This window comes from Triticum aestivum, chromosome 7B (genome assembly GCF_018294505.1).
Source record: "Triticum aestivum cultivar Chinese Spring chromosome 7B, IWGSC CS RefSeq v2.1, whole genome shotgun sequence".
Taxonomy (NCBI): domain Eukaryota; kingdom Viridiplantae; phylum Streptophyta; class Magnoliopsida; order Poales; family Poaceae; genus Triticum; species Triticum aestivum.
The window spans coordinates 378,023,246-378,035,830 of record NC_057813.1 but is presented as its reverse complement, the minus strand read 5'-3'; positions in this window follow the sequence as shown (position 1 = coordinate 378,035,830).

The following is a 12,585-nucleotide window of genomic DNA, read 5'->3' as shown; positions in this document are numbered from 1 at the left end:
CTCACGCAATACTTGTGGTTATGGAGTTTCAGCCGGACAATGAGAAAGATAGGGGCTTATTATGTTGCCTCCCAACGTATTCACCTTTAGGTGATGTCAACAATAATAGCCCATGCTAATTTACATCCAATTGGATATATATATCATGATCTTTCAAACACGAGGAGCTTGCCACAGGACAAAATGAAAAAGGGAAAGATGAGGATCACCTTGACTCAATCATAAAGTAAAAAATAAAGTAAAAGATAAGCCCTTCGCAGAGGGAAGCAGAGGTTGTCATGTGCGTTTAGGGTTGATGCACAAAATCTTAATGCAAAAGAACGTCACTTTATATTGCCCCTTGTATGTGGACCTTTATTATGCAGTCCGTCACTTTTATTACTTCCACAACAAGTTCGTACAAAGCTTATTTTCTCTGCACTAATAAGTCATACATATTTAGATAGCAATTTTTTATTGCTTGCAGCATGACAACTTACTTGAAGGATCTTACTCAATCCATAGGTAGGTATGGTGGACTCTCATGGCAAAACTGGGTTTAAGGATATTTGGAAGCACAAGTAGTATCTCTACCTGGTGCAAGGAATTTGGCTAGTATGAGGGGGAAAGGCAAGCTCAACATGTTTGGAAGGTCAATGACAATATACTTTAACTGAGATGTCGGAAAACATAAACCATTACGTTGTCTTCCTTGTCCAACATCAACTCTTTTAGCATGTTGTAACGCCCCGGATACAACTTTCCGCATTCGTAACTCCAACTCTTGCCTTTTTCCGTAGATGCGATATGATATTTCCTTCGTGGTTGGGTTTTGTCTTTTGTTTTGCATTTTGTTCATGTCTTGCATTTCATCTCATAGCATCATGCGCATTGCATCTGCATGTTTTCATAAAAACTTGCACCCGTTCGTAGTTGCCGCGTTCCCCTTGCCTTCTTTGACCGTTCCGAGACCAATCGGGTTTTTCGGGTCCCTTTTGTCTGGCCGCTTAAGCCCTTTGCTCAGTGCTCAAACCCCTCGCTTGCTCGTCCAAAACTTACCCGAACTCGACCTGCTCAGCCATCACCGTTGGATTCGGATCATCACCAAACATCCCTCTAATGTCTTCGGTTTATTATTTGATCTCTCTTAACCTTTTATTCTCAACCGCCCGTTTCCGATCCGATGATCGAAAAACTCCCCTCTTTCCCTATATATATAGACCCCAACCCTAAAATTTTGGACCAATGTCCCATCCTTCCGTGTCCGCCGCCGCCACTGTTCTCTCGGGATCCCTCTCGATCCACCTCGTCTTCAGCCACCCACCAACCAGATCATCGCCCGATCCTCCCTATCCCATCCATCTCAGATCCCCCCTCCAACCGCAGCCTCCACCTCTCCTATAGCCCTGTACGCTCCTCCGCCCGTCCTCCGCGCCGATAGCCGGCAAGCCACCGGCGAGCAATAGCCCAAGGCCGAGCAACCCTGCGCCTATGGCCTCTCGCTCCTGCAACCGATGACCGAGGCATCTGTTTTCCCCTACACCATGTCGACCGCTTCAAGCAGCACCTCGAGGCCGAGAAGCTCCTCCGTGCTAATCCACTAGGCTGCTGCCTTGTCATCCCTCCCCTTCCCCTGCCCTGCCTCTGCTCGCTCGCTCCCGCGCGAATGGAAGCGGAGCTGCCGAAGCCACCAGGATCCCGTCGCCGGAGCCGCCCAGCCAGGTCCTTGTCTGTTCCCCTTCTCCTTCCTTCCCTCGCTGGTTTCCTCTCCCTTTGCTCGACCATCTGCTCATCCCTATGCTCGTTTCCTTTGGACAAGGGACCTCCTTGGACGAACACCAAGGCCGTGTTGGCCCAGGCCATACGCCGAGTACTTTCCAGCGACGGCAACGACCGACGATGAACGACGAAGAAGCGAAGCTGGCTCTGATCGATCCACCTGCAGTGTAAAGCTAGCCTCAGCTAGCTAATCGATCTACCAAATCAAGTTTGCTCGGTTGAGCTTCTGACTTGATTAATTCACCGCTGGGCCAAAGCTAAACATCGCACGTACACAAAGCCTAATCGCTACTTAATGTATTCTGGCCGAAAACACACACACGCACGCGAAATGCTTGGCTGATTGCCACAGGAGCGTATCGCTCCTGGTTTGATTTTTATTACTTCACAAATCCAAGGTACTATTTACAAGGGATGCGTGCACACATATATATAGCAGCTAACTATCACGAGCTAGCCTACTCGGTGTCTAACACGAGTCCTATACAGACACAAACACATACATGTAACACACGTATGTCTCTAGAACTCTACGTCCGTGTATAACACCAACAATCACCCCTCTAAACACGACGTCGTCATGTCACATCTCCGACACTGATCCCTTCTCGCATCCCCAAGAACTTCTCTCGATCCAAAGCCTTGGTCAGGATGTCCGCCATCTGATCATTGGTGCAAACGTAGTTGACCTTCATCTTAGCTTCTTCCACGCAATCCTTTGTGTAATGATACATTGTATCAACGTGCATGCTCCTTTCACGCCGCACTGGATCCTCGGGTAGAAAGATCTCACTGTCAATATTGAGCACAACTTGTTCTGAATCTTGATCTATGAGATCACTGTGTAGCCTCTCTAGCCACACACCTTGACATGCCACAGTGACAGCTTCAATATACCCTATTGCATCAACTGCGAGTGTTTTACTCTTCTTGCTCATCTCAAGACGAGGTTTCATTGAAGCATCAACTGGATTGCAATCTTTCATGCCACAGCTTTCAAGCACCTTCCTTGTGTATGCCTTCTGGCATAGTGTGATCCTCTCCGTCTTTTGATGTACCTCTATCCCGGGGTAGTAACTCAAAATACCAAGATCATCCATCTTGAAAACCTCCTTCATTTGTAGCTTGAACTTTGCAATCACCTCTTCATCTGCTCGAATTATCAACAGGTCATCGACGTAGATGCCAAGTAGTAGACGATCCCTGACTTCACCTCTCTTGTACATTGGATGCTCTAGTGGGGCTTTCTCAAATCCACGAGAAATCAAAGTCTGATCAAGTTTGATGCTCCATGCCCGAGAGCCTTGCCGTAGCCCGTTTAAGACTTTGTGTAGCTTCAGTACCTTGTGTTCCTCTCCCTCTTTGATGAATCCCGGTGACTGATTCACATAACCATCTCCTTCTAACTCCCCATTCAAAAACGCGGATTTTACATCCATGTGATGTATCTTCCATGATTCCTGAACCGCGAGAGTGATGAGTAGTCTCACCGGTTCCATCCTTCCAACGGGAACAAACACTTCTTCAAAGTCCACACTTTCCTCTTGCACGTACTCTTTGACTACTAGCCTTGCTTTGTGGTTCACGGCCCCATCGGCATCTTTCTTGATCATAAATTTCCACTTGAGATACATGACTTTTTCATTGTTGGGAAGATCCACAAGCTCCCATGCATTATTATTGTGGATCGACCTCAACTCCTCTTCCATAGCGCGACAACAACACCACTTCGTATTCGTGTCCTTGAAATCCGCTGGTTCCTTGGCGCTTAGACACCGTCGCCCACTCCTTTTTACCTTTTCCGGGTCAATCGTCCGAAATTTTTTCTCCGGATACGGGTGTAACGCCGGTCTAAAATGCATTGGTGTAGATGACTTTGTCCTTTCCTCCTGTATTGTCGAAGGCGACGCAGGTTGCCCAGCTCCTTGCACACTCAGAAGCGACGACCCACCTTTTGCTCCGCACTTTTCTTTTGGCAAAACAAAATAACCAGCATACATGGCTTCTTCATGCGATGAAGAACCAAAAAACACTAGCGTTGCCGGACCTCTACATGTGCCACCGCATGGGCCTCCTGCCCTGCTGGATGTGCTACCAGGTGCAGCACCTGTGCATGGGCTGCATCCCACTAGCACGTTCCCTACTGCAAGACAAAATCTGCCTTCGGGCCTTCCATGCGTAGCATATTGGCCATTACGGCCACCACAAGCTGCTGCTACTGTTACGCATGCGTCCGTTGAAACACTTGCACATGTGGACGCTCTTGCTGCATGTGTGTCCAACTTTGCACTAGCTTCAACAATCGTTGCACTTATATATGTTGTTTCTTTGTGGACTTCGGGTGCCACATACGCCTTCAATTTTTCTGGACGCTTCGCAGAAAGACTGCTTCTCCATGATCGAGCACACGCGGCAATTGCTGCATCCGCTCCAGCGAAGTTAGCACTTATGCCCGTAACATCGACGTATGCTTCGGAATCACACCCCATGTCTGTAGCGTCGACATGAGTTTCCGAACCATGATCTTGACAGTGAACTTTTTCTTCACGGAGCATGACAATTTCTTTAGCCGATGCTTGAAGAACTGGATCCACCTTGTCCACGAGTTCACACATCAACATCATGTCACTTTCATCATCTTCCTGGACCATGAGCGCCTTCTCCTTCAAGGGATTCTTACACTCCGACTTGAAGTGTCCGAGCAGATTACAGTTGTGGCAGCGGATCTTCCTCTTGTCGAACTTTTTCTTCCTTGGCTTCTCCGACTGTTCGTCGGTGACCTTTGCGGGACGGTACTTTCCACCGCTACCGAACGCCTTGTCGAAATTGTTCTCTTTGGAAACCATTGCCAGCCACTGAGCACGTGTTACCATTAGGTACTCATCTTGTTTTGCATCGCCGTAACTCAACTTCATCCGCTCATCATGGGCCTTGAAGCGACCAACCAGATCATCCAAGGTGAGAGTCTTGAGATCAACACACTGCTCGATCGCTGACACAATCGGCATGTAGCGCGGTGGAGCGGCACGTAGGAAACGCCGGACCACGGAGATGTCCTCTAACTTCTCTCCGAGACCGTGAATCCCGTTCACCATGGAAGCAACCCTCGCTACGAAGGCGTCCACCGTCTCCTCTTCTCCCATCCTCAGATTCTCGTAACTCTTCAGCAAAGTTTGCAAGTTCGCCTCGCGCACACGCGAGTGCCCTAGATGCAATGTCTTGAGCGTGTCCCATGCCTCCTTCGCTGATGTCTTCGAGATAAGATGATGTTGCATGTCCACCGGCATCACCGAGCAGATGGCCGTGATAGCCTAGCGATCCTTCCGATACAAGGCACCACCCTTCAGGTACTCATCACCGCCGGGGTCGACGGCTTCCCAGAGCTCATTGGCCTTGAGCGCCCACTCCATCATGGTCGCCCACACCACGAAGTTCCCACGGTCGAATCGTGGATACTCCGATCTCACCGGAGCAACAATTACTTTAGCCGCACCGGAGTACTCTGCCAGCTGCTTGGTCTTCTCGTCGTCCGACATGATCTCCTGTTACTAGAAGATCAACCTTGCTCTCATACCAATTGTTGGCCCAGACCTGACGCCGAGTACTTTCTGGCGACAGCAACGACCGACGACGAACGACGAAGAAGCGAAGCTGGCTCTGATCGATCCACCCGTAGTGTAAAGCTAGCCTCAGCTAGCTAATCGATCTACCAAATCATGTTTGCTCGATTGAGCTTCTGACTTGATTAATTCACCGCTGGGCCAAAGCTAAACATCGCACGTACACAAAGCCTAATCGCTACTTAATGGATTCTGGCCGAAAACACACGCACGCACGCGAAACGCTTGGCTGATTGCCACAGGAGCGTATTGCTCCTGGTTTGATATTTATTACTTCACAAATCCAAGGTACTCCCTCCGTCTAGGTGTGTAAGTCATCTTACGTTATGCACCGCGACCAAGGCGGAGAGGAAAACGAGAAAACTTAATGTCCTTTTGCTAATTAATAGCATTGCATGCAATGAACTAACCACTGCATGTCATGTTTGGTAGTCTCAAGTCATTGAAAGCATGCACGGCCCACATCTCTTATTGGTTGATATGTCACAATACAAGAAACAAGGAGAGAGTTAATGTACCGTGCCTAAGTGTTTTAGGATTATTTGATTTTCGTAAGGTGACTTACACACCTAGACGGAGGGAGTACTGTTTACAAGGGATGCGTGCACACATATATATAGCAGCTAACTATCATGAGCTAGCCTACTCGGTGTCTAACACGAGTCCTATACGGACACAAACACATACATGTAACACACGTATGTCTCTATAACTCTACGTTTGTGTTTAACACCAACAGGCCGCCAAGAGGATCCCGACGCCGCCGGCTTGCCTCTGCTCCACCTTCCCCGCCTTCGGTCGCCATCTCCGGCAAGTGCAGACACCGGTGAAGCCCCGCAGGTCGCCGTCTCCCTCCTCCCATCTTCTTTTCCTACTGCATTCTCCCGTTGCAGGTCTCTTATCTCTGTCTCTCTCCCGTGGTCAGGGAACCCCGCCGCCAGAATGCATGGGAGCCACCTCCTGCCGTCGCCCGGATCCGAAGCCCTTTCGCCCGTCCTCGCCGGATTGAGCAGCTGCGCCATTGACTGCATCGCCCAGATCCGCTGCCGCGCTGCTGTTCCTCGCCCGCAGCTCCTCCCAGCCGCCGCCGTCCTGCTTCTTCTCGGCAGATCCACGCCTCTGCCTCGTTCAGTTTGAGCGAACGAGAGAGCTGCTGCCGCCCCTGTGTTGACCCGTTCCAGTGCCAACATGGACAAGCGCAAGGCCTAGCGCCCCTTCCAGCTTTCCCTCTCCATCGACCGGCCTCAAGGCCCGACGTGAGCAGCTCCTCCACGCCCTGGGCCAGATCTCAGATTCGGCCCGATTCATGTTTTTTTTTCTGAGGAACGATTTGTCTAATTATCCAGAGATTTATAGGTTTACAGAAAAACCCCTCCATGTTCATGCATATAATAACTCATTAACCGTGCATCGGATTTAAATGATTCAAACATGTAAAATGCTTAGAATTTCATCTAGTATAATATTTTGCCACTTTCATCCATGTTTAAAATGTTTAAATTGCTGTTTGCATTAATTTTCTTAAATGCCATGCTAAAATGATTTATTTCATAACTAAATAACCGTAGCTCGGTTTTAAATAAACTTTATATGTAAATGGGGTGGGAAAATGCCTAGTTTAACATGGTGCACTTTATTTTCCTGTTTAACAACAATAAAATATGGTTTAGGGCAGAACAGTAGCTAAGTCAAAATATGGATATGGTGATTTTCCGGAATTGTTGTTTGTCGTTTCCGGCCTCATTTAAACTTGCCTAGATAGGTAGTTTTCATATGCTTCACCCCTTGCCATGTTTAATAAAATTTAATATTGTTGGGTACATAACCGAGAGAGAGAACTAAATAATTGATGTGGTGTTTTGTAAGTGCATCTAGTGCCCCTTAGTGATTTTGGTGTATTGAAGACTTATAGGTTAAGTAACTGATGCGTTTGTGAGTGTACACAGGTCTATAAGTCTATGAGGAGTTTGATATTTACAGAGAAAGTCGACCCCTAAAAATGAAGTTCTTCAACTGAAGACTTTGATATTCTGAAGACTTTCTGAAGACTTTGAAAGTGAAGAAATTGGTGTGACCTTGAAGACTTGGTATTCATTTGAGGAATATGGAGCGTGAAGACTTTTGTTTTCGTAGTTTCATTTTCTCTTTCTTGAGTCATAGGAAACACCGTACTGTTAAAGGGGGTCGAGGAAATACTAAGGAAAAATTTCCATGTGATGCTCAACTCAAAATCCTACACCTACCAATCCCTTCGAGTGAAGCCATTGGAAATCTCATACAGTTCAGTCAATTTCTTCAGTGACAGAGACGCAGTTCTTCTGGTCACTAAGGACTTTTCTCTAACTGAGGAGTTAGGAATTCGCCAGTGCGAATTGCCTACATAGTGAGGAACATGATAGCCCTGAGGAATTTGAGAGTCAAATTTCTGACCGTTGCTGTGCTGCGCGCCGGCTGTCCAAAATATCTTATCCACCTAACGGTCATATCATTGAAGGGCATTTATGTCTTATCATGTCGGGCTGCTCCCTAGGCTATAAATAGCCGCCCCTACAACCACTAGCTGGTTGGCTGCTCCGAGAGAACTTGACACTTGTCATCTGAGAGCAACCCATCCTCCAAGGACTTTGAGCGAAAATCATCAAGTGAGGAAAATCCCAAAACCAAACCCCCACAAACCCAAGTGATTGAGCATCACTGAAGAAATTGATCCTGCGTGGATCCGACGCTTGTTACCTTTGAAGACTGTGCTTCTTCCAGACGGTTAGGCGTCAAGGTCTAGAGCATCCAAGAGGAATTGTGGATCGCCGAGTGACCAAGTCTGTGAAGGTTTGGAAGTCACCTGAAGACTTACCACGAGTGATTGGACGAGGCCTGCGTGGTCTTAGTTCAAGGAGAATACGGTGAGGACTGGGTGTCCTGAGTTGCGGCTCAAAGACTGGGTGTCCGGGACTGTGTGTCCTCGAGTTTAAATACTCAGCCGCTCCAACCAGACGTACAACTGAGACAGCAGTTGGAACTGGTTTACCAAATCATTGTCTTCACCAACTAACTGGTTCTATTTCCTCAACTCTTTCATTTCCTCATTACTGTGTTGTATGTTGTTCATATCTGTGCTTGAAGACTTTGACTGAAGACTTTCACAAATTCCTCAGTTCAATTTCTTCAGTCTGTTTGTCTTCATCTTGTTATCCTGTGTTTACGCTTTCTGTACTCTGTGCTAGTCTTCATTTCATCATGATGACTATGTTTGTATCCTGTTATGTTTACTTCTGAGTACTTATTCCGCTGCAAGTAGTTCTTCCCTAAGGAATTTCCTCACCAGCAAATTCCTCAGTGAAGAATTCATAAAAATCGCCTATTCACCCCCCTCTAGTCGATATAACGCACTTTCAATTGGTATCAGAGCAAGGTACTCCCTTGTTCTGTGTGATTTTGGTTTAACCGCCTGGAGTTTTAGTTATGTCGACCGCAGGTATGAAGAAAGTGACATGCCCTATCTTTGACGGTCATGACTATCCCAAGTGGAAGGCCATGATGAGGAAGCGCCTCATGGCAAGGAACAGCGAGCTGTGGACCGTCACTGAGATTGGTCTTACTGATCTATGCAAGATGGCGAATGCTGATGATATTCGCAAGTACACTCGACTTGACATCATAGCGAAGGATATCATCTGCTCCTGCCTATCCAGAGATCAATTCGGGCGAATTATGCATCTTGGCAATTCGAAGCTCATCTGGGACCGAATCTCTGATGTCTATGAAGGTCATCGAACTCGTCATGATCCCTGGTTTGAGGATTTCAAGGAATCTCTCAAAACAATGACTTTCGAGCCAAAATCATCATCTTCTGCATCTTGCCTCATGGCAAACGGTGCTGAGGTAACCGAATGCTCCTCATCCGAGTCTTGTGATGATGAATCTGATAATGATGAATCTGACAATGATGAATCTGATGATGACATTGAATCCTGCTATACCAAACTTATTTGCGTTGCCACTAAACAACAAACGGCTTTAGAACAAACTCAAGATATGCTAGAAAAGAGTGATACTATGTTGCGCAAAGAAATGGATCAGTCAAAAGCATTGGGTGAATGTCTTCAGAGAATTCACTCCAAGTTTGACGCCCTTCAAGATCAGCATAACATCCTCTTGACTGATCATGAGAAGCTTTCTCTTGAATCTCTTCAAAGAAAGGAAGATCTTGAAAAGCTAAGAGTGTGTTATGAAGATCTTCTGAAGGAGCGCGATTCATTACTAGCTCAACAAATCAGCGCTTCACAGGAAGAATTTGTTCCCCCTTGCTTAAAATGCATTGAACGTGAATCTGCTAATTCTTCACCTGAATGTTCAAATGCTTCAAATGTTACAAATTCTTCATCTATCTCTGCTATCACTAATTCCTCACCTGAGGACATTGCTAGTATCACTGACAATGCAGGGCTGAAGGAATTGTACATGACAGGCATGTACAAAAGCCTCAAAGGGCATCAGACACTTTGTGATGTGCTCAAAAAGCAGATCCTCAACAGAAACCCTAGGAAAGAGGGTATTGCCTTTGAGAGGAAACTCAATGCTGATGGAACATATTGGAAGCCTGAGCAGTACCCCAAAACCTCATGGGTTGCTGCAAAGGGACCTCCAGTTGATCCATCTAACTTATCTGGCTTTACATGTGAATCTCCTCATTCTTCTGATGAGTCATTTGACTCCAACTATAAACTGTTCAAAAATCAGAATGGTGAAGTATTTGCTAGATATGTTGGCACTAACTACAGGAACGGTTCACCTATGAAGAAAATCTGGGTTCCCAAAAGTTGTGTTGAAAGTCTTCAGGTGAATGTCCTCATGACACCACCTGTGAAGAACAGGAACCCCAGATCAAATTCTTCATATGGACCAAATTCTTCAACTGGATCAAAGTCCCCATATGATTATCATCGTGCTAACAACTCTGTCTCGCAGGGTAGAGCTAAGGGCTATGAATATGTGCATTATTCTTCAAACCATTATGTTCATAAGTCCTCGAAGAATTACTCTGCTTATTCATACGCTTACCCTAACCCCTCTTATGTGAAACGAAATGGTTTGGCATCTTTGCCACCTTTCTCATATGGTGCTCGCAGAATGATGAACTCTTTGCCACCCCTCCAGATGTGGGTGGTGAAGAAAAAGAACTAATCTCTTCTGCAGGGTCAGGTCTCCAGACGTGCTCTAACGTCTGAAGAATTTGCTGGGGACCTGACGAAAATGCCTGAAGGGACGCAGGCGAATCATGATGAAATGAACCTTCATTTCACACGTCCTCATACTGCTATATCTGCTTACTGCTTGATGAAATTCATCTGATGAACTTGATATCATATTCTTCACTGATGAAGCATATGAGATTGTAAGCTACACTAATTCATCTGCAGGATGATCAACCCAAAACCACTGAATGGGTCCTCGATAGTGGATGTACAAATCACATGACTGGTGACAAGAATCTATTGATGGATGCTCCCTTATCACCGTCACCTCTGAAGCATATCATCTTTGCTGACAAAGGCAAAAGTCAGGTATTGGGTCTTGGTAAGGTTGCTATCTCTAAGGATAAGCACATGGACAAAGTCATGCTTGTTGAGTCCTTAGGATACAATCTCATGTCAGTCTCAATGCTTTGTGATCTTGATATGGTTGTTGTCTTTGGCAAATATCGCTGTGTTGTGATTATGGAAGCTGACAATTCCAAAGTCTTCGAAGGCTTTAGGAGAGGAGATCTGTATATTGTTGATTTCTCTACAGGACCACAACCAGCCGTGTGTCTACTTGCAAAAGCTTCAGAAGGCTGGCTATGGCATCGACGACTTGGTCATGCAGGCATGAGGAATCTGAACACGCTTGCGAAGAAGAAGCATGTCATTGGCATTGAGAATGTCAAATTCCTCAAGGATCACTTATGCGGAGCATGTGAAGCCGGAAAAATGACCAAGGCCAAGCATCCAGCGAAGACTATCATGACCACTACCCGTCCATTCGAATTGCTTCACATGGACCTCTTCGGACCTAATCATTATTCAGCAGTCACTAATGATGCATCTCTATATGGTTTTGTCATTGTTGATGATTATTCTCGATATACATGGGTACACATTGTTACTTACAAACATGAAGTGCAGGAAGTCTTCAAACGATTTTCCTCGAGGGCTTCAACCAACTTTGGTGTGAAGATCAAGCATATCAGAAGTGACAATGGAACTGAGTTCAAGAATTCCGGTCTTGATGCATATCTTGATGAACTTGGTATTACTCATGAGTTATCTGCTCCCTATACTCCTCAGCAGAATGGCGTCGTGGAGCGCAAGAACAGAACTCTTGTTGAGATGGCTCGCACTATGCTTGATGAATACAAAACGCCTCAGCGTTTTTGGATTGATGCAATTGATACTGCTTGCCACATCATCAACAGAGTATATCTTCACAAATTCTTCAAGAAGACTGCCTATGAACTCCTCACTGACAAGAAACCCAATGTGAGTTATTTCAAAGTCTTCGGTGCTAAATGTTGGATTAGAGATCCTCACCACAACTCTAAATTTGCACCGAAAGCACATGAAGGTTTTATGCTTGGTTACGGAAAGGACTCGCACACCTACAGAGTCTTCAACATTGTTCTTCACAAGATTGTTGACACTGTAGATGTGCGGTTCGATGAAACTAATGGCTCGCAAAGAGAGCACCTACCTTCTGTGTTAGATGAACCAGCACCTGAAGATGCTATCAAGCTCAAGGCAACTGAGGATGTCATTCCGACTGAAGAATCTGCTGAAGAATTCATTCCTGTTCATGAAGAACGTCGAGCTGATGCACCTGAAGAACAAGATGAGGAAAATGGTGCTGAAGAAAATGCTGATCAAAATCCTCAGCGACAACCAACTCATCCACGCGTTGCAAAAGAAGTGCAAGTGGAGAAGATCATCGATGACATTAGCGCACCAGGTCCTCTCACACGCTCAAAAGCATCACATTTATCTAACTTTTGTGGGCACTATGCTTTTGTCTCTATCACAGAGCCCACTAAGGTAGATGAAGCATTTCTGGAGCCGGAGTGGATTCAGGCTATGCAAGAAGAATTACATCAGTTCGAGCTGAACAATGTCTGGGAATTGGTCAATCGCCCAGATCCTCGCAAGCATAATATCATTGGCACAAAGTGGATCTACCG